Source organism: Pongo pygmaeus, chromosome 1 (assembly GCF_028885625.2).
Source record: "Pongo pygmaeus isolate AG05252 chromosome 1, NHGRI_mPonPyg2-v2.0_pri, whole genome shotgun sequence".
Taxonomy (NCBI): domain Eukaryota; kingdom Metazoa; phylum Chordata; class Mammalia; order Primates; family Hominidae; genus Pongo; species Pongo pygmaeus.
The window spans coordinates 79,790,368-79,814,401 of NC_072373.2; the positions used below are offsets into that span (position 1 = coordinate 79,790,368).

Sequence of the window (24,034 nt, forward strand, 5' to 3'; positions counted from 1 at the left end):
ACCCATCACATGAAGTCAGGTGTAGACTTCTCTACTGGCAGCATCATGTCAGTGCTCCAAAAGTTCGGGATTTTGGAGCATTTTGGATTTTGGATTTTCAGGTTAGGGATGATCAATCTGTGACTCTACATGAGTGCATACCAATATAAATAAATGACTAAATTTAAAAATGAAGAGAAAAGTTAAATCTTTCTTACAGAAGAATTTCAAGTAATATATGTAACTACTCCCCCCACTAAAAAAAAGGTGAAATTTGACACCCCTCTACACATACCCTGAGAGTAGACTAGGCTTAACAACTCCACCCCAAGCAATAGAATAGGGAAAGGGAAAAATAGTAACTTTACACTTTTCTCCTTTACAGGAGAAAGCTGGCCAACATGACATTAACCAAGTGATGAGGGTTAACATCCCCAGAGATGTCATGTGGTTATCATATACCCTCAATAGATTATGATGAGAAGGGCATTTCACCTCTGTGGTCTTCTTCCCAGAAACCCATAATCCCAGTCTAATTATGAGAAAGACATCAGACAAACTCAGATTGGAGAACATTCTACAGGATACCCTGCCAGCACTCCTCAGGACTTCCAAGGTCATTTTTTTTTCTTTTGAAAAAGGAAAGACTGAGAAAAAAGAGGAAAGACTGAGAAACTGTCACAAACCACAGGAGACTGGGGAGAGATGACAACTAAATGCATTGTGCTACCTTGGGTAAAATCCTGGACTAGAAAGAGGACATTAATGAAAAACAAATGAAAACCAAATAAAGCCTGGAATTCAGTTAATTAAAAAAAAATTGATGGTCTCTAAAGTCTCTTCCAGCTGATAGCTATAATAATAGCATTTATTATCTAATTGCTTCAAAACTGTGTTCATATTGCTTACAAAGTGCTAAGAGCACATGAAGTAAGGGAACTATTAAAGTAGAATGCAAGGCTTTAATCAACTTTTTCCTCCCTCTCTCTTCTGACTTCCTGTAGTTGTGTGTTTCAGTGATGTAGTGTATGATTAGTTCATTTTTGAGGCAGTAGCGTAATAGTGAAAGTCTGCTGTGTCTTGTTTGTTACATTCCCAAGTCAGTGCCCATCCTCTTTTCATAGTAAGAATGGCCTCTAATGAACTAGCAGGTTTCCATCCGTTTACAGTCCTGAGCGGTGGGGCTCCGGTGCTGTGCTATCATGCTCTTACGTGGTTGCTATGGTGATGGTCATGGTGGCAGGGCTACCTTTGGCTCATTTGATTTTCCTGGACAGTTTCTTTGCTTTTAAAAAAAAAAAAAATACACACACACACACAGTTTATGAAGCCCCAGTGTGAAATCATGCTGACTCTGATTCATGACATTTTCCTGAGACTTTATAATGTTTCTTTTTTCTAAATAAGCAATTTCAGGTCAGGTAAAAATGTGAGTAAATGATGCCTGGCTCTTGTTCCAGATGTATCAATTTCTGTTCATTCCCCTTTTTCCCTCCTCATGGCTTTGGGACAATAAAAATAAGCAATGCCTCCACTCTGGAGCCTTTCTGAGTATGCAATATATAAATGGTATACCGTGCAGGGAGCAATATTTCCTTACCTTGGTCATTACCGACCTTAGCGTTTTCTCTGGCAATTATCTGAAACAGAGCAATAACGTGGAGTAATGATCTTGGCACACTTGAGACCCTGGGAGGATCAAAGAGGCTGATGTGACAGTTCATGAAACGGGGAGGAAGCAAACCGTCCCCCACTGCCAACACTAACACAGCTCCGTGCTTGAGAGTCTGGGAGAGCCCAGTTGCCAAGTGTCTGCCTGCATTTTCTTTGAGGGGGCCAGCCCCAGAGCAGGTCAGGAAAATTGTGGCTTTTATCAAGCAGACACTGTGGCTCTCTTTGAGGATGGCCAAAGACTCACTCATTGCTAGTAACTACAACACATGTGGTCTTTTAAAGAGAGGACATGAATATTTTCATTAACTGGGAAAGAAGGTGCCCACATGAGACTTCATTTACTTGGGAGACTTAGGGCAAGGCTGAAAGGGGCAGGATGTTTATAAAGAAATTAAGAGTGAGGGCTCTGGAGACAGACTGCCTGGGTTTTAATCCTGGCCCTTTAAGTTACCATTCTGTACAAGTTACCATTCTGTACAACGTAAGCAAATTCTAACCTCTCTGCCTAAGCTCCCTATCAGTAAAATGAAAGTAATGGCAACACCTATGTCACAGGCTGTCCTGACAATTAACATGTGAGAAGTACTTAGAACACTGCTTGGCACAATGGTTAGTCCTCAATAAATGTCAACTGCTATCGTTATTTTCAGGATAGGAGGGTGGTATCCAAATCCTGGGCTTACACAAGGGGTTTTTCATAGAGAGAAGTCCACAAAGGTAGAAAGGGTAGTCCTTGGTGAGCCTTGAATGGACTTGGCCAAAGAAGTCTACATTTTTATGCAGCCTGGGCAACGGAGCGAGATTCCGTCTCAAAAAAAAAAAGAAAAGAAAAGTGCCTCCTGAGGAAGAAACTGGTGGTGCTGTGGATTTTGAATTAGAGGTGCTCTAGAAACTGACCCTGAGAAAATATCCTGCTTTATCTCTAGCTCTTCCCCATATAACACAGAAAGATATTCCTATCATTTATTATTGTGTCCAGCATATAAGTATTAAAAATTAAAACATCTTGGTAATTTAACAAAATTTCTTAACAAAACAGTAATTCCTCAGAGATTGTGTTATGAGTTACAAGTACAGAGTACCTTTATATAGAGCATATTATAATGAAGCTCAGTAATTTTCAGAAGAAATGTGATTTGGAAACTGGGAGGTCTCTTTTAAGAAGATTCTCTTTTCCTAGCTCCATGTACTTTTTTAATGGTAGAGCTGACATTTGGATCTGTGCAACTACAAGTAAAATAGATCTTACACATTTTGGCCAAAAGGCCAAGTTACTTCAATTACACAAATGTATGAGAAGAAAGCCCAGTATAAATAAGTTTTTCAAATACTCCTCGAAATTAAATTCAAAATGTTACTCCAAGTGTAAGTCACAAATTCTACAAATAGAATGAATTGCAGAGGTCCAAATATTCCATTTACATTATATTTGGAACACTAAGCAATTTGAATTTAGGTCCATTTTTTTCTGTGTGTGTGTGTGTGTGTGTGTGTGTGTGTGTGTTTTATACTTTAAGTTCTGGGATACGTGTGCAGAATGTGCAGGTTTGTTACATAGGTATGCACATGACATGGTGGTTTGCTGCACCCACAACCCATCATCTACATTAGGTATTTCTCCTAATGCTATCCCTCCCCCAGCCCCCCACCTCCTGACAGGCCCTGGTGTGTGATGTTCTTCTCCCTGTGTCCATGTGTTCTCATTGTTCAACTCCCACTTATGAGTGAGAACATGCGGTGTTTGGTTTCCTGTTCCTGTGTTAGTTTGCTGAGAATGATGGTTTCCAGCTTCATCCATGTCCCTTCAAAGGACATACTCTCATCTTTTTTATGGCTGCATAGTATTCCATGGTGTGTATGTGCCACATTTTCTTTATCCAGTCTATCATTGATGGGCATTTGGGTTGGTTCCAAGTCTTTGCTATTGTGAACAGTGTGGCAATAAACATATGTGTGCATGTGTCCTTGTAGTGGAATGATTTATAATCCTTCGGGTATATACCCAGTAATGGGGTTGCTGGGTCAAATGGTATTTCTGGTTGTAGATCTTTGAGGAATCACCACACTGTCTTCCACAATGGTTGAAAGAATTTACACTCCCACCAACAGTGTAAAAGTGTTCCTATTTCTCCATATCTTCTCCAGCATCTGTTGTTTCCTGACTTTTTAATGATTGCCATTCTAACTGGCATGAGATGGTATCTCATTGAGGTTTGGATTTGCATTTTTCTAATGACCAGTGATGATCAGCTTTTTTCATAGTTTGTTAGCTGCATAAATGTATTCTTTTGGGAAGTGTCTGTTCATATCTATTGCCCAATTTTTGACGGGGTTGTTTCTTTTTATCTCGTAAATTTGTTGAAGTTCCTTGTAGATTCTGGATATTAGCCCTTTGTCAGATGGATAGATTGCAAAAATTTTCTCCCATTCTGTAGGTTGCCTGTTCAATCTGATGACAGTTTCTTTTGCTGTGCAGAAGCTCTTTAGTTTAATGAGATCCAATTTGTCAATTTTGGCCTTTGTTGCCATTAATTTTGGTGTTTTAGTCATGAAGTCTTGGCCCATGCCTATGTCCTGAATGGTGTTGTCTAAGTTTTCTTCTAGAGTTTTTATGGCTTTAGGTCTTACATTTAAGTCATTAATCCATCTTGAGTTAATTTTTGTATAAGGTGTAAGGAAGGCATCCAGTTTCAGTATTCTGCATATGCCTAGACAGTTTTCCCAACACCATTTATTAAATAGAGAATCCTTTCCCCATTGCTTGTTTTTCTCAGATTTGTCAAAGATCAGACAGTTGTAGATATTTGACATTATTTCTGAGGCCTCTATTCTGTTCCATTGGTCTATATATCTGTCTTGGTACCAGTACCATGCTGTTTTAGTTACGGTAGCTTGTAGTATAGTTTGAAGTCAGGTAGCATGATGCCTCCAGTTTTGTTCTTCTTGCTAAGGATTGTCTTGGTTATAAAGGCCATTTTTTGGTTCCATATGAAATTTAAAGTCGTTTTTTTCTAATTCTGTGAAGAAACTCAATGGTAGCTTGATGGGAATAGCATTGAATCTATAAATTACTTTGGAAGGTATGGCCATTTTCATGATATTGATTCTTCTTATCCATGAGCATGGAATGTTTTTCCACTTGTTTGTGTCCTCTCTTATTTCCTTGAGCAGTGGTTTGTAATTCTCCTTGAAAAGTTCCTTCACTTTTCACCTAGGTACTTTATTCTCTTTGTAGCAGTTGTGAATGGGAGTACACTCATGATCTGGCTCTCTATTATTGGTGTATTAGGATACATGTGATTTTTGCAAATTGATTTTGTATCCTGAGACTTTGCTAAAGTTGCTTATCAGCTTAAGGAGAGTTTAGGCTGAGACGATGGGGTTTTCCAAATATACAATCATGTCATCTGCAAACAGAAACAATTTGACTTCCTCTCTTCCTATTTGAATACCCTTTATTTCTTTCCCTTGCCTGATTGCCCTGGCCAGAATTTCCAATACTATATTGAATAGGAGTCATGAGAGAGGGCATCCTTGTCTTGGGCCATTTTCAAAAGGAATGCTTCCAGCTTTTGCCCATTCAGTATGATATTGGCTGTGTGTTTGTCATAAATATCTCTTATTATTTTGAGATATGTTCCATCAATACCTAGTTTATTGAGAGAGTTTAGCATGAAGGGGCGTTGAATTTTATTGAAGGCCTTTTCTGCATCTATTGAGATAATCATGTGGTTTTTGTCACTGGTTCTGTTTATGTGATGATTACATTTATTAATTTGCATATGTTGAACTGGTCTTGCATCCCAGGTATGAAGCTGACTTGATCGTGGTGGATAAGCTTTTTGATGTGCAGCTGAATTCAGTTTGTCAGTATTTTATTGAAGATGTTTGCATCGATATTCATCAGGGATATTGGCCTGAAATTTTCTTTTTTTGTTGTGTCTCTGCCAGGTTGTGGTAGCAGGATGGTGCTGGCCTCATAAAATGAGTTAGGGAGGAGTCCCTCTTTTTCTATTGTTTGGAATAGTTTCAGAAGGTATGGTACGAGCTCCTCTTTGTACCTCTAGTAGAATTCGGCTGTGAATCTGTCTGTTCCTAGGCTTTTCTTGGTTGGTAAGCTATTAATTACTGCCTCAATTTCAGAACTTGTTATTGGTCTATTCAGGTATTCGACTTCTTCCTGGTTTAGTCTTGGGAGGGTGTATGTTTCCAGGAATGTATCCATTTCTTCCAGATTTTCTAGTTGATTCGCGTAGAGGTGTTTATAGTATTCTCTGATGGTAGTTTGTATTTCTGTAGGATCAGTGATGATATCCCCTTTATCATTTTTTATTGTGTCCATTTGATTTTTCTCTCTTTTCTTCTTTATTAGTCTGGATAGCAGTCTATCTATTTCATTAATCTTTTCAAAAAACCAGCTCCTGGATTCATTGATTTCTTGAAGGGATTTTCATGTCTCTGTCTCCTTCAGTTCTGCTCTGATCTTAGTTATTTCTTGACTTCTTCTAGCTTTTGAATTTGTTTGCTCTTGCTTCTCTAGTTCTTTTAACTGTGATGTTAGGGTGTGGATTTTAGATCTTTCCAGCTTTCTGATGTGGGCATTTAGTGCTATAAATTTCCCTCTAAACACTGCTTTAACTGTGTCCCAGAGATTCTGATATGTTGTGTCCTTGTTCTCATTGGTTTCAAAGAATTTATTTATTTCTGCCTTAATTTCATTATTTACCCAGTAGTCATTCAGGAGCAGGTTGTCCAGTTTCCATGTAGTTGTGCGGTTTTGAGTGAGTTTCTTAATCCTGAGTTCTAATTTGATTGCACTGTGGTCTCAGAGACTGTTTGTTATGATTTCTGTTCTTTTGCAATTACTGAAGAGTGTTTTACTTCCAATTCTGTGGTCAATTTTAGAATATGTGTGATGTGGTGCTGAGAAGAATGTATATTCTGTTGATTTTGGGTGGAGAGTTCTGTAGATGTCTATTAGGTCCACTTGGTCCAGAGCTGGGTTCAAGTCCTGAATATCCTTGTTAATTTTCTGTCTCATTGATCTATCTAACATGGACAGTGGGGTGTTAAAGTCTCCCACTATTATTGTGTCAGAGTCTAAGTTCCTTTGTACATCTCTAAGAACTTGCTTTATGAATCTGGGTGCTCCTGTATTGGGTGCATATATATTTAGGATAGTTAGCTCTTCTTGTTGCATTGATCCCTTTACCATTATGTAATGCCCTTCTTTGTCTCCTTTAATCTTTGTTGGTTTAAAGTCTGTTTTGTCAGAGATTAGGATTACAACCCCTGCTTTTTTTGCTTTCCATTTTCTTGGTAAATGTTCCTCCATCCCTTTATTTTGAGCCTAAATGTGTCTTTGCATGTGAGATGGGTCTCCTGAATACAGCACACTGATGGGTCTTGACACCTTATCCAATTTGCCAGTCTGTGTCTTTTAATTGAGGCATTTAGCCCATTTACATTTAAGGTTAATATTGTTATCTGTGAATTTAATCCTGTCATTATGACGCTAGCTGGTTATTTTGCATGTTAAAAGCTGCTTTAAATTTTGTATTTTTACTTTTTACTGATACATAATATTTTATATTTTAAGGGAGGTGGATGTGATATTTTGTTACATGCATAGGTTGTATAATGATCACGTTGGGATAGTTGAGGTATTTATCACTTTGATTATTTATTATTTCTATGTGTTGGGAACAATTCAAGCTACTCTCTTCTAGCTATTTTGAAATACATAATACATTGTTGTAACTATAGTCACTCTACTCTGCTGTTGAACAATAGAAGTTGTACCTTTTATCTGACTGTATGTTTGTACCTGTTAACCTACCTCTCTTCATCCCTGCTTCACCCACCCACCCTTCTCAGCCTCTAGTGTCTATTATCTGTTTTTAAAAGTCCTTCCCGTCTTTTCTTTCTCTCCTACCCCTTTTTCCTTCCTTCTTTCCATCAATAAAGATGTAATAAGTATCTTCTCTCTGGTAGCTACTGTACCAGATGCTTCCATATTTGTTTTCATCAGCCCAGGTGTTTTTGGTTTGTTTGTTTTCCTATTACAGCTTCACTGTCAATGATGATGGCAAACAGCCCTGAATAAAGCACCATAACAGTCGTTTCATGAAGTTGTCTTATAAAGGCTCACACTTTATAAGAAAATTACTATTGCAACGCTTCTTGGGGGATTCTCCAAGTATTCTTTGAGGCCTTCATGATCTCCCTTTTCAGCGCACCAAGTCCCCTCCAAGGAGAGACCCTGGGTAATGATGATCTTTGGTGTCAACTAAGATTCTTAAGAACTGGATCCTCATTGTGATTCCTATGTGACCTGAAGGTAAGCCAGCAACTCAATTTATCTCACATTTGGTTTCTTAAACTAGTATTTTATGAATACTTGCCACATGCTGCAAAATAAATAAAGCACATATATGGACGAATCATTTTGATTTTGGATTCTTTAATAAAAATAACAGAAATGGCAATAAAGTCATGATTGAAAAAAGTTGTTATTTTAGTGCTGAATTCACTTCTTCCTTCATGGAGTTTTTCCACATCCTTAAGGAGCTTACAGTAACTTTTAAAAAATAAACAACAAAGTGACTGGAAAGTAGATATTAAGCAAGAGTGATGCAAATTCTGTGTATACTATGATTTAATTAAAGAGACCATCTCATAGAAGAGCAGCACTGAAAACTTCTTCAGAGACAATGTGGTGCAGTGGAGACAGCACTGACTTCAGTGCCAGCTGTGAGACCTTGAACTTCTTGGACCTCAGTTTCCACCTCTACAAAACAAGGAAGTTACAGTAAAATATCTATAAGATCTTCTCTAGCACAAAACGCCTAGGATTCTCAGGACCACTGAGCAATAGCCTTCTGTATAAATTTCCAATCATTAATTTGGAAAGTTCTTAGAATTTAAAATAGTCATAATCTCTGCGGTTCTGCTCTAGTCCACTCCAAAACTCACACCTTTTGATGGGTTAGCCAGACAACATAGTGTTTTCTCAGAGTTCTTTGTTCTGAGTAGAGTTATGCTCCAGTTCTACTTCCTCTGGTTTACTTATTCCACATTGTACTAAAATTTGGCATCCAACTGTTTAATAAAACTCATTGCACCACAGTTGAGGGCTCCAGATTATTTACTACCTAGGGTCTTCTTAAATTTATTCCCACATAATAAGAGTGTGATATCAGCTGAAAGAACATTTCTAAAATCTGTATTCTTCTTCCTGGAGGCAGTTGAACTCAACTTTCAGGGTTTGATCATCTTATCAGTCATCAAAGAAATGTATGGCCAGGATCAAGTATATGGCTATTCTTGAACACTGCAATCACTTCCTAGGTGAAATTGAGATGAATGAGTAAAGGAGGCTGAATAATACTTTTTTTCACAGCTTTAAGGTTTAAGATAATGTATATAAAGTATTTGATATGTGGGAGACACACAGTAGGTGGTAGTCATTATTAAGGGGTATGTTGATTTATTAAGCTCAATTCTCATCAAATCTCATTCCCACACAAAGCTCGTGCTAAACAGAAACCTGCACTTTCCCATAACTATCATGCTTTCTTTGCCTCTGAGCCATCCCTTCTGCCTGTTCCAATGCCTCATCCCACTCTTTTTAACTGATGAACTCCTATTCGACATTTTGAATCTCGAGATCCATTCATAAATTCAACAATATTTATTAAGGACCTGCTATGTCCAAGAAACTGCTCTTGATGTTGTGGATATATCAGGGAACAAAACAACCCAAAACTCATTCGTGTTTTCTCCTAACATGTCTTGTAATTACCAGCATGCTCATTTTTATCCCCACTGGATTGTACACTTGCCGGGAGTGAATACAATGCCTTTCTTAAAAATGCAGCACTGAGCAAAAGTCTGGCACAAAATAGCTGCTCAATAAACACTAAGCAAATACAATTAAGAAAAAGAAATGAGAATACATAGAAAGAGGAATGGGACAATACCTTGGTGGTGTTATTGGACCACTAATTACAACAGCAGCATATGAAGAGACTATTTAGGCTGTGATCAATTGAACCCTAGAAACCTTTCTGGTATTCACTATGAAACTTATTCTCAAAAATCACACAAAAAATGTATTAGTCTGTTCTCACACTGCTATAAAGATACTACCCAAGTCTGGATAATTTATCAACAGAGGAGGTTTAATTGATTCACAGTTCCGCCTGGTTGGGAGGCCTCAGGAAACTTAATCATGGCGGAAAGAGAAGCAGATACCTTCTTTACAAGGTGGCAGGAGAGAGAAAAAGTGTATGTAGGAGGAAATGTTAAACACTTATAGAACTATCAGATCTTGTGAGAACTCACTCACTATCACAAGAACAGCATGAGGAAACTGCTCGCGTGATCCAATCGCCTCCCACCAGGTCTTGTCCTTGACACATGGGGATTATGGGATTATAATTCAAGATGAGATTTGGATGGGAACACAAAGCCAAACCATTTCAACAAAGGAGAATTATACATCTATCTCAGTCTAGGTACAAGTTTACATTTCTCTAAAATTTTTATCCTTTTACCACAAGGGGAATTTTTTTTTTTAAACATGCTTTTAAGAAAGCCACTAAGGTGTATACTGAACCAGCCTTGCATCCCAGGGATGAAGTCCACTTGGTCATGGTGGATAAGCTTTTTGATATGCTGCTGGATTCGGTTTGCCAGTATTTTATTGAGTCATATAAACAGAACCAAAGACAAAAACCACATGATTATCTCAATAGATGCAGAAAAGGCCTTTGACAAAATTCAACAACTCTTCATGCTAAAAACTCTCAATTAATTAGGTATTGATGGGACGTATCTCAAAATAATAAGAGCTATCTCTGACAAACCCACAGCCAATATCATACTGAATGGGCAAAAACTAGAAGCATTCCCTTTGAAAACTGGCACAAGACAGGTATGCCCTCTCTCACCACTCCTATTCAACATAGTCTTGGAAGTTCTGGCCAGGGCAATTAGGCAGGAGAAGGAAATAATGTGTATTCAATTAGGAAAAGAGGAAGTCAAATTGTCCCTGTTTGCAGATGACATGATTGTATATCTAGAAAATCCCATTGTCTCAGCCCAAATACTCCTTAAGCTGATAAGCAACTTCAACAAAGTCTCAGGATACAAAATCAATGTACAAAAATCACAAGCATTCTTATACACCAATAACAGACAAACAGAGAGCCAAATCATGAGTGAACTCCCATTCACAATTGCTTCAAAGAGAATAAAATACCTAGGAATACAACTTACAAGGGACGTGAAGGACCTCTTCAAGGAGAACTACAAACCACTGCTCAAGGAGATAGAGGATACAAACAAATGGAAGAACAGTCCATGCTCACGGGTAGGAAGAATCAATATCGTGAAAATGGCCATACTGCCCAAGGTAATTTACAGATTCAATGCCATCCCCATCAAGCTACCAATGACTTTCTTCACAGAATTGGAAAAAACTACTTTAAAGTTCATATGGAACCAAAAAAGAGCCTGCATCGCCAAGTCAATCCTAAGCCAAAAGAACAAAGCTGGAGGCATCGCACTACCTGACTTCAAACTATACTACAAGGCTACAGTAACCAAAACAGCATGGTACTGGTACCAAAACAGAGATATAGATCAATGGAACAGAACAGAGCCCTCAGAAATAATGCTGCATATCTACAACTATCTGATCTTTGATAAACCTGAGAAAAACAGGAACTGGGGAAAGGATTCCCTATTTAATAAATGGTGCTGGGAAAACTGGCTAGCCATAGGTAGAAAGCTGAAACTGGATTCCTTCCTTACACCTTATACAAAAATCAATCCAAGATGGATTAAAGACTTAAACGTTAGACCTAAAACCATAAAAACCCTAGAAGAAAACCTAGGCAATACCATTCAGGACATAGGCATGGGCAAGGACTTCATGTCTAAAACACCAAAAGCAATGGCAACAAAAGCCAAAATTGACAAATGGGATCTAATTAAACTCAAGAGCTTCTGCACAGCAAAAGAAAGTATCATCAGAGTGAACAGGCAACCTACAAAATGGGAGAAAATTTTCGCAACCTACTCATCTGACAAAGGGCTAATATCCAGAATCTACAATGAACTCCAACAAATTTACAAGAAAAAAACAAACAACCCCATCAAAAAGTGGGCAAAGGACATGAACAGACACTTCTCAAAAGAAGACATTATGCAGCCAAAAAACACATGAAAAAATGCTCACCATCACTGGCCATCAGAGAAATGCAAATCAAAACCACAATGAGATACCATCTCACACCAGTTAGAATGACAATCATTAAAAAGTCGGGAAACAACAGGTGCTGGAGAGGATGTGGAGAAATAGGAACACTTTTACACTGTTGGTGGGACTGTAAACTAGTTCAACCATTGTGGAAGTCAGTGTGGCGATTCCTCAGGGATCTAGAACTAGAAATTCCATTTGACCCAGCCATCCCATTACTGGGTATATACCCAAAGGACTATAAATCATGCTGCTATAAGGACACATGCACACGTATGTTTATTGCAGCAGTATTCACAATAACAAAGACTTGGAACCAACCCAAATGTCCAACAACGATAGACTGGATTAAGAAAATGTGGCACATATACACCATGGAATACTATGCAGCCATAAAAAATGATGAGTTCATGTCCTTTGTAGGGACATGGATGAAATTGGAAATCATCATTCTCAGTAAACTGTCGCAAGAACAAAAAACCAAACACCGCATATTCTCACTTATAGGTGGGAATTGAACAATGAGAACACATGGACACAGGAAGGGGAACATCACACTCTGGGGACTGTTGTGGGGTGGGGGGAGGCGGGAGGGATAGCACTGGGAGATATACCTAATGCTAGATGACGAGTTAGTGGGTGCAGTGCACCAGCATGGCACATGTATACATATGTAACTAACCTGCACATTGCGCACATGAACCCTAAAACCTAAAGTATAATAATAATAAATAAAAAATAAAATAAAATAAAATGATTATGTCATATTTATAATCTAGGATTATATTTTCAATGAAAATGGTAAAGAATTTCAAAATATAAAAATTCTAAGTGATCATTCAGTACCATCTTAGCAGTAAACAAACTAAAAATATGCTTTGGGCACCAGCAAATACATATGCATGCCAGAAGAAATTATACATATTCTTAAAAAATGTTTTGACATATTAATTTTTAAAATAACTTTTTATCTTGGGAAAAATAAAAACACCTCTGCAATTGTTTACACTAAGTTTATATTTTAATATTTGGGTATCGAATTACTAGTAGGAGTACCATAATCTTTTATGTGAATAATGCTTTTGAAGTCCTAAGCTAGCCTTCATATGTTGAATCGTGAGAAAATTTTGTTCCAAGTAGCTCAAAGAAATATTGGACCACTCTTTAAATAGCATTATTTTTTATTTTAGTTACTATGTTATGATTGTTCTCTTTTTTGACCATATATGTTTGCATGTATGTGTATAAAATAATAGATGTTCAGAGAAAATTTCCTAGTGTTCATTAAATAAATAATTATAAAGAAGTAGAATAATGCAGCACTAAAAAAAAAGAAAAAAGAAAGCCACTAAGGCTAGAGAGAAAAAGGAATAGGACAGTCCCAACGGAGCTGAGGTATAGACTAATGGATCTTCCAGGGTATTTTCAAAAGACTAGTGAAGAGGGTGGCACTTGTGGAAGAGGAGCATGAAAGGAGTATCACGGAAAGGAAAGAAAACCTAAAACAGCAGAAAGAAAAAACTTTTATTAAAAAAAAAAGAAGCACTATGGAGGAAATACATCAATAATTAAAAACATGAAAATAGCAAAAACAACAAAAGTAGTAAATGTGATTATGGATTGTACATACAATTGTTTTATTTGATTTACTCAGCTGCTCTGTGGGTTCTGTAGGAGAGGTATTATCCTCCCTATTTCATAGATAAGGAAACCAAGGTGTAGAGACTTGCCCAATTAGATAGCCAGTAGTTGAAGTTCTCTGACTTATCATCTAAGAATATTCTCACATAGAAAAGGGGAAAGATAAAAAAATCAAAGATAAGAATGAAGAGAAAGCAGTGATTAATAAAAGTTTGTTGCGTGAGTGGGACAGAGATATATAACAGGAAAGACTGAAAATACAAATTTCAAATTCAATGGAGAATATTTCTCTGGGGTCCCCAAACATTTTCAAGACTTTGGCTCCTGACTCCTACAGATATCATTGTAGATATGATGTAACTAAGTGGAAGAAATCCCCATTCTTGTTTATAAATTAAGAGATTAATTAATAAGTAGTAAGTCAATTATTATTTGTTGACCACAGTATCAGTCAGGGTTGAGGCAGGAAAGAGATGGCTCACTCAAAGGGTAAAGAGCATTTAATGAAGGGACTATTTACACATTTGGAGGGAGGGAGAATAACCAAGGGATTGCTCATAGTGGGAAGTGGTCTTTACTCGTGGGCCCCAACGGCAATGAATGAGAGGGAACACAGACCCCAGTGAGCGCTGCAGCCATGAGAGGGCTGCTTGACAAGAGCTGAGGTCTCTGGCTCTCTGATAGGAGAATGCAGCCATGATGGTGACAGTAGAGAGAAGGACGCTGTGCCAAATGCCTTCTTTTCCAAAAAAAGATAAAATCAAGAAATAAAGATGGGAATAAGGGGAAGAGATGAAAGACCGTACTACTTCAACAAAATGTGAAAAAGGAGGAAAAAGCATCTTTCTTAAGGTGTGGGAATTTAGAAAATGGGGAAATATATATAAACTTTAGTTACATTTTCCAGTTTTGCCCATTCATTCTGCAACAGTGTAATGAATCTACTACACTGCAGTCATTCAGAAACCTTGGGGTTAATGCGACAATAACACAAAATCCCTGTCCCCAAAGAAATCAGTCCACAAGGACAGACATGCAAGTGAACAACAGCAACAAAACCAGTATAATATAATGTTATAAAAGAGATACACACACAATTCCATGGTGCAAAGACAGCAAGTGCTATTCTTGGTAGAGTTGGAGAAGATTTGCAAATGAGAGGGACATCTGAACGGCATTTTAAATCAGCGGTTTTGAAAGACCAGGGAAATAAAGGCATCTCAAGTATGGGGAGTGGCTTGTGTCCAGGTGTGGAAACTCTAAAGGACCTGATGATTTAAGGAACTGCAATAATTCAGCATGGCTTGAGTTTGGGGTGGTTATGGGGAAGTATTATACTAAAGACCATTAACTTGACTCTGAATAACAGTTGCAGATTTTAAAGCAAGAAAGAGATATGGTTACATTTATGTATTAGAAAGACCATTACTGAAGTATCGTTTCCAGTTTAAGGAATGGAAGGGATGGGGAGGAGGAACAGTCATGTATAAATTTATTTCCTCTAAATTTCTTTCTGTCAGTCACTTTTTTCATCTTTATTGTATTTGCTTGATTTTTTTTAAAAGGGGGGGCATTTTAATCTGAGATAAGAAGAAGTGCAGAGTGAAAGATGGGGATTATTTTCACATCGGTGTCATTGCCTTGCAGACATTCTGGTGAGGGGCTGCAGGTAAAGGAGCTCCTCTGCTCAAGGACTGACCTTGGTAGGACCTTGGCCACTGATCTGCATTCTGGGAATTTCACTTCTCTTTCCTTTCTAGATGTGGCCAGTCCACCACCAAAGCAAGGAAAGAGATATGAGAAGGAAGCTTTGTCTCCTACCCAGTGCATCATTATTGGCAACAGTGAAAAGCAGAGCTGGGAATTTGAGAAGCAAACCAATGCCTTCTGCTTCTCTTCATTATTCCTGACAACAGATGGAAAAGAGGCAAACCTTCACCTTCTGTGGTCGCTTCTGATACTCAACCGGGAACCTCATTCTCAGTAGCTACAGATTTCCCTAATCACTCATCTTAACTTGACACTGCGTTCTAGTGCCTTTCATGAGAAGGGTCTTGGGAGGCCATAAACCTATGTTGCTGGGAAAAGAATGTACTGCAATACAGAGAGCAGGAGAGGAGCTGCAGATGTCCAGCTCTCACGGCTTGTTCGCTTGTGGAGACTAGGCTGCAATGTGCCCTTGAAATCATTGGGGTGGGCCTTGATATAAAGAGGAAATAAAGAGGCCCCAGAAGCTCCCAAGTGAGCGAAAAAATGATTTCCAGATACTCAAATGGAGTGGCCTTCTGGCTACATGAGCTGGATGTGCTTGGCAGTCTTTCCATCTGGCTGGCCAGTATCCTGAGGTTAGCAAAGCAGAAGGCAAATCTTTGGGGAGCTAAAAGACATGTGCACGTGCCAGTATTTTTGACCAATGCTCAGTTAATTGTTTTCTATGATTCTTCTCCCGAGACACAAACTGTGTGCACCAGGCACGAAGAACTATCCCCATCCCACCACCCCAGATCCCAAAGGAAACTTCATAATTACACACGTTTGGGCCAAACATCTACCCCACAGGAAATGGACAGATCAGCCCCTAGGGATGAAAAAATGATGCAGAGCATGGGAAAGCAGAGAAATTTCCTGAGTGAGAAAGAAGACAAATTCACATAAGCCTGAGAGCCTATATACCAGTAGAAGAAACTCAGAATTTCTTTTCAGGATACTAAGGAAATGGTGGTCAGAAGAGGCCTGGGTAAGTTGATGAAAAATCTGTATTGTTCTATATCTGGTAAACAATTTAGTATTTGGAAACCACAACATTCCAGGATGGAACTCAATTTTGGATCAGTTACTGGAAATAGTGGCATATACAATGGGTTCCAAAACAGATTATGCATAAGTAAAGATGATTCAGGGGTCTAAACTTTAAAATCCATGATCTTCATGAATGTTTTTTTCCAGATCTAGCCCTTTTACGATTTTGTCTCTTTTTTTGTTCTACAGCTTTTTCTAGTTATATTTAGCTCCTGCCATTTATTCATCAAATATTTGTAGTTGCACACTGTGTAGGATTCTTACATACTCTGCTTTTGTTGAGTTAGAAAGCTTTAGAAGATATAGCCCTCTGAATGAATGTTAACTGGATGAAAATCTCACCTGTACACACCCATGTTGCTTACTAGAGCAACAGACTGGAATAGTAAAGAACCCCAGTTCAACTACCGACACTGCTGGAGAACTGGCTTCAGCAGAAGATAACTCAATTTCAACATATGGTATTTTTGTCAAATGTTTTGAATCAAGAGATTTGTGCACTAGGTATAAAATCTAACCTCTCTATATATGTTTTTAAAGTAATTCTTGTTTGTTTCCACTAAAGGTAGATTTTACAAGCAATGACAACATAACATGCTAAGTCAATTTAAAGATCTGCAATCTAAAGTTTCTTTAAGAAAACTAAGATAATGAGTTGCTTATTTAAGGATTAATTATCCATTCTCTTTGGAATTCAAAATTTTCAGAGAGAATAGATACTCCTCAAAAAAAAGTTGAATTTAAAAGGCATTGAAATCGTAAAGGTGAAACAGATATGTAGTTGGTTAATAGATTTTACATGCCTGAGAAAATCTGTAAATAACTTCAATAAAATGTTTACTGAAAGAACAAGAGTACAAGAGAAGCAAGTATCAACAACAATGGCAAAGCAAAAAAAAAAAAAAAAAAACAACTTGAACAAAAAATTTGTCGTCAGGAAATAAATGAGTCAGACGAGAAGCAGTATTGGTAAATTCAAGTTTAAAAATTTGACCAACACATTCAATATAAGAAGTAGAAGTCGAATAAAATGAAATAATGGCAAGGAAAAAAAAGTCTGAGGCAAAGGGAAATAAAGGAAAGAGATTGAACTAATTTTTGCTTTACAAAAATATTTTAAAAATAAAACACCTTATGATTGTTTAAAATCATATTAGCTTATTTTAGGAAAAAAATGCTTTATTTTGTTTTGGCTTGTTTTTCAATGAGGAGATAGCCCAGTCTCTGTGAAATAGAAATACCAACAAGAAGCATTTGTTGGATTAAAAATATATCACTACAGCTCTGAAATTAGTATAAGGCTAATTAGTATAAGGCTATTTGCATAGAGAGTGCACTTTAATAAGCAACAGTAAAACAGTTTAGAATGCTTTGTTTGAAAAATAAAAAAATCCCTCAATGAAGCCTCTTCCAGACATGTGTCATGGGTTTTTTGTTGCTGAATTCTTCCATATTAACAAACTAAGTTGCTCTTCCATTCCTTTGGCCACAGGACGTATGAAATTCACCAAAGTCTCTACCACAGACATTCTCAGATGGTCCTAATAAAAAGAAGAAACCCAAACCAGAACTGGTGGTCCACATTGTGAGAGTTGCTGAATATCATCACAAAGCAATAATTATCCAACAGCATGCTTTGTGGCTCAACATTCTGAAAGGCAAATGTCAAGGGCATATAGTCTCAACCATGTTGCTGATGGGAGCTCATGTTTTTTGTGTTGGGTGGTCTTGTGTTCTGCCTGGTGGTCTTTCTTCTGCCTGCTATGACAGCACTAATGATTTCATGTACACAGTATTCACTTGTCTCCCTTTAGTAGTGCATGACAAGTCATAAAAGACAGACTGCCCAGAAATGACACTGCAGTATTCCAGACATTTTCTCTCTTGGTGGTGACAGTTCCAAATCAAGCTGGCTCAGTGCTTTTAAGTCAAAGCATTTGTCGAAGTGGCAGTTCAAAACACAGCCTTAGATCTGGAAAATCAAACTAGGCTCTTCTTACCTCTCCCATCATTGCTGGTAATAAATATTCAACTGCTGGACCACAGCTAGCAGATTATGATAGATGACACAGAATAGAATCCAACTGTTTCTTTCTTAACTGTGAAGAACTCATCTTTTGGTTAGAGAGATTTCACTACCTTTTAATAAGCATAAGTAGGTCATTTTACAGACTTTTTTCCACACTCATTCAGGATTTCTTTCCCAAATTCCCACAAAGGGTAGCAAGGGAAGCTTCATAGCTGCATAGAATATTAATATAATTTCTGTTCAGAGGATCGACGTATCACATACTCAAAAATCAATCCAGGCAGTTATCAAGGTTTTAACTCTAAAGAATGTATTAGAACATTCTTCATCAGAAGCTGACCTATAATTCTGTATAGGGCAATCAGACCAAGAATTTACTCTCAATAGACTTGGGGCCATCATTTAGATTAGGTTTGGGGAATTCAGTGTTACTCCCCATAAACCACCCATCCCAAATGATCTTCCTGCAAAGTCCTACACTCACTGCCTCTACTATTCACTGGCCATTTTATTACTTTTGGCCTTTTATTGTGGTTAAATTTTCATAATCATTCTTTTGTTAAACGAACATAAATTGAGTCTCTGTTAAACCTTTTTAAGACCTAGAAAAAGCTTCTAAACAGGAGTGATACTTGAGCTGGCCATTCTAAGTGCTTCTATCACATCCTTAAGAAATATTTGATGCAGAACCTGCCATGCTATATTGTAATCATTTTGCTTCATTGACTGTTTCTCCTCCTTTATTATAGGTTCCTTGAAAGCAGATACCAGACATATTTATCTTCCCATACCAGTGCCTAAACACTGTGCCTGGTTCATAGCACAGGGTCAATACATGTTTTAATGAGTAGATTAAACTTGGCCTGTTGGAGGGGAGAGAGTGATTACAAGGACAAATAAGATTTAGTTTTATCCCTTAAGGTCTTTCTAAGTTAGCACATGGCTGGGTACAGAGTAGATGCTCAATAAGTGCTGGTTGGTTAGTCAATTCTCAGTTATTTTTCTTCAGATGGAAAGACAAGGCTACCAAAATGAATATATACCAGCAAAGCCAGTTACTGTTTTATTTTGAAATATCAACACCTTTCCTTGCTTCACTCAGGACCCCAAGTACTAATGAACAAGAAAGAAACAAAGCATAGGGATTGCTTATCATACCAAACACAATATCTGAAGCCAAAACTGAGACACATAGTCTTGCACCAGTAGAGTATTTTTCTTTTTTTTTTTTTTGAGACAGAGTTTCTCTGTTGTTGCCCAGGCATGATCTCGGCTCACTGCAAACTCTGCCTCCCGGGTTCAAGCGATTCTCCTGCCTCATTCTCCTGCCTCAGCCTCCCAAGTAGCTGGGATTATAGGCATGCGCCACCAAGCCCGGCTAATTTTGTATTTTTAGTAGAGATGAGGTTTCTCCATGTTTGTCAGGCTGGTCTCGAACTCTTGACCTCAGGTGATCCACCCGCCTTGGGCTCCCAAAGTGCTGGGATTACAGGCGTGAGCCACCGCGCCCGGCCCAGGAGAGGATGTTTTAAAATAGAACCATTCTGGATCAACCAAGGTGTTTGGTTCTTAGTACTTTTGGTCTCTAATATGCCTCAAGAATTTCCAGTTAGACCTTGACAATTATGTGAGAAAATAAATATAAAAACACTTTAAAACTGTATAACACAATGAAAAGATAAGTGCTATAAATAGAACCTGTATTTCTGCATTAAAAATACATGGACCAATTTGGTAAGTGTACACATGAAGAAATAGTGATTTGAGACATTTCCTAATTCACTTATACTCCTTTTTTATTAGTAACTTAAAGCACAAGATCTATTGTAAAGTCAGAACTAAAAAGGACCAGAGAAGAAGAGGAAGTAGGTGACAGAAGAGTAGAATATTGTAAGAGGAAAGGACTTAGTACAGAATTACACAGCCCAATAGAGAAAATTAGAAACTGATTCAACATCTATTAAACAGACTTTAACTGAGTATCACTGAGTCTCTCTGAGGTCCCAGGCATGAAGCTAAGAGCTGTGAAGCACATCAAGATGAATAAAATTCAGCCTTGTGAAAGAAAACTTATAGTCTGTGGGTTCGGGTGGTGGGGTGGGTGGGTGCGGGAACGGAAAAAAAGACAAGTATGTATACAAATATATCAGAAGGCAGAAGTAATTATAGCTGGAAGAGAAGTTCAGATAGAGTGCTGTTGTAATTTAAAGAAAGAAAATGTGTCTTCATTAAAGGATGCTTCAGGGTAATTTCATAGAAGGGATGTTATGTAAGCTCAGTCTGAGATAGAAGAAATTCAAGAGCTAGATAAAGGATGAAGAACACTACATTTGGAATTAATACTATAAGAAAAGCATAGAGGTAGGAAACTTTTTTTTTTTTTTTTTTTTTTTTTTTTTTTACAAATCTCAATTTTAATGTTTATTAGTTTCTCTGAGCCAATTGGGAAAAAAAACCTCCTTCACCTCGAAGGTTTAAGTGACACCCAAGGGTAGCCACCAGTGTCTCGGCCACTGAAGCCTCATGCATGCTCCCACTACCAGTTTGATTTGCAGCCTCATAGTTGTGTTGTACTAAATATTCTTTCCTCTGGCCTTGTCCAGTGAACACGGTTCACATGGCTAACACCACTTCTTGAGATGCGAGCACCATGCAAACCTGAGAATGGATTGGGTTTTTTTTTTTTTCAATTTATTTATTATTATTATACATTAGGTTTTAGGGTACATGTGCGCAATGTGCAGGTTAGTTACATATGTATACATGTGCCATGCTGGTGCACTGCACCCACTAACTCGTCATCTAGCATTAGGTATATCTCCCAGTGCTATCCCTCCCCGCTCCCCCCACCCCACAACAGTCCCCAGAGTGTGATGTTCCCCTTCCTGTGTCCATGTGTTCTCATTGTTCAATTCCCACCTATGAGTGAGAATATGCGGTGTTTGGTTTTTTGTTCTTGCGATAGTTTACTGAGAATAATGATTTCCAATTTCATCCATGTCCCTACAAAGGACATGAACTCATCATTTTTTATGGCTGCATAGTATTCCATGGTGTATATGTGCCACATTTTCTTAATCCAGTCTATCATTGTTGGACATTTGGGTTGGTTCCAAGTCTTTGCTATTGTGAATAATGCCGCAGTAAACATACGTGTGCATGTGTCTTTATAGCAGCATGATATAAGAAATAACGCCGCATATCTACAACTATCTGATCTTTGACAAACCTGAGAAAAACAAGCAATGGGGAAAGGATTCCCTATTTAATAAATGGTGCTGGGAAAACTGGCTAGCCATATGTAGAAAGCTGAAACTGGATCCCTTCCTTATACCTTATACAAAAATTAATTCAAGATGGATTAAAGACTTAAACGTTAGACCTAAAACCATAAAAACCCTAGAAGAAAACCTAGGCATTACCATTCAGGACATAGGCATGGGCAAGGACTTCATGTCTAAAACACCAAAAGCAATGGCAACAAAAGCCAAAATTGACAAATGGGATCTAATTAAACTCAAGAGCTTCTGCACAGCAAAAGAAACTACCATCAGAGTGAACAGGCAACCTATAAAATGGGAGAAAATTTTCGCAACCTACTCATCTGACAAAGGGCTAATATCTAGAATCTACAATGAACTCCAACAAATTTACAAGAAAAAAACAAACAACCCCATCAAAAAGTGGGCAAAGGACATGAACAGACACTTCTCAAAAGAAGACATTTATGCAGCCAAAAAACACATGAAAAAATGCTCACCATCACTGGCCATCAGAGAAATGCAAATCAAAACCACAATGAGATACCATCTCACACCAGTTAGAATGGCAATCATTAAAAAGTCAGGAAACAACAGGTGCTGGAGAGGATGTGGAGAAATAGGAACACTTTTACACTGTTGGTGGGACTGTAAACTAGTTCAACCATTGTGGAAGTCAGTGTGGCGATCCCTCAGGGATCTAGAACTAGAAATTCCATTTGACCCAGCCATCCCATTACTGGGTATATACCCAAAGGACTATAAATCATGCTGCTATAGAGGTAGGAAACTTACTAGCTATGTTTAATAAGCATCAAGTACTCCATTTCATCTAAAGTTCAAGGTATGAATGAGGACATTGTGAGAAATGACTCTGAAGAGTAGACTGTGGCTAGGTTATAGACAGCAGCCTGCAATACTAAGCCAAAGTATTTGGGCTTTATTCAGCCATTTTTGGGAGCTACTCAAGGTATGATAGGATCATAGCTGTATTTTTGAAGCTTAATCTAGACACAATAAAAGTAAGGTAAAAAAAGATTGGAAGTGGGAGATAAATTTAGATGTCATTATAAATACCAGTTCAAAACTTAATAAACATCTTCAAGAAGGAGGTGACTGCTATAATGTTCTGATATTTGCCATGGTCTACTCAGGCTGCTGTAACAAAATACCATAAACTGAGTGACTTACAAACAATGTAAATGTATTTCTCACAGATCTGAAGGCTGAGATGTTCAAGATCAAGATGCTGTCAGATTTGGTGTCTAGTGAGGCCTGCCTTCTTGTTCATAGATAGTGCCTTCTCACTGTGTCTTCACATGATGGAAGGGACAAGGCAGCTCTCTAGAACCTCTTTTATGAGGGCACTAATCTCGTTCATGAGGGCAGAGCCTAATCATCCCCCAGTTAGGCCAACCTCCTACTACCATCACCTTGGGGGTTAAGATTTCAACATAGAAATTTTGAGGGGACATGAATATCCAGACCACAGCAGTAATATTAAATAAATTAAATATTAAACAAGGCAGCAAATACTGCTGTCTTGTTTAGTCAATGTAGGAATGAGCCATGAAAGATTAGAAGGGAGGCTGCTTTGAATTGGGACTGAGGTGAGGAATGACACCTCAAGGAATTTAGTGTCACGTATGAACAAACAGCATAGGAGCAAGATGCTTGCATGCTTAAGTCATACATAGGGTCTCATGACAGAATTAGGAAGGAGGGAGGTGAAACAAGATGGCCAAATAGAAGCCTTCAGCAATCATCCTTCCCATGGGAACACAAAATTGAATAACTGTCCACACAAGAAAGTACCTTCATAAGAACCAAAAATCAGGCGAGTGATCATGGTACCTGATTTTAACATCATAGCAAGCAAGGAGACACTGAAGAGAGTAGGCAAGAGTCTTGAATTGCTGACACCACCCCTCCCCCATTCTCCTGCAGCAGACCTGTGGCACAGATTGAGAATCTGTGTGCTTGCAGGAGGGAGAGTGCAGTGATTGTTGTACTTTGCATTGGAACTCAGTGCTGTCCTGTCACAGAAAGCAACATTGGGCAGAATTCAGCCAGCACTCATGAAGAGAGCATTTAGATCAACCTTAGCCAGAGGGGAATCACCCATCCCAGCAGTGGGAACCTGATATCTGGCAAGCCCCACCACTGAGGGCTAAAGTGTGCTGGGGTTTTAAATAGACTTAAAAGGCTGTCTGGGCCACAAGTACTGCAATTCCTGGGTAAGTCCTTGTGCTGTGCTGGGCTTAGAACCAGTGGACTGAGGATGCATGCAGTCCTACTGAGACACCAGCCAAGATGGCTAAGTTTTCTTGCGTCACCCCTTCCCAATCCCAGGCAGCACAGCTTGCAGCTCCAGGAGGAGCTCCT

General features: G+C 38.3%; 1 long non-coding RNA gene across 1 annotated transcript; it reads left to right on the forward strand.

Moving 5' to 3' along the window:
- The first annotated feature begins 2,192 nt into the window (after positions 1-2,192).
- On the forward strand, positions 2,193-18,429 carry LOC129011944 (uncharacterized). The gene is made up of 4 exons (XR_008493476.1): positions 2,193-2,262; positions 7,888-7,993; positions 15,322-16,298; positions 17,853-18,429. It is a non-coding gene; the product is annotated as an uncharacterized LOC129011944 (long non-coding RNA).
- The last annotated feature ends 5,605 nt before the right edge of the window (positions 18,430-24,034 follow it).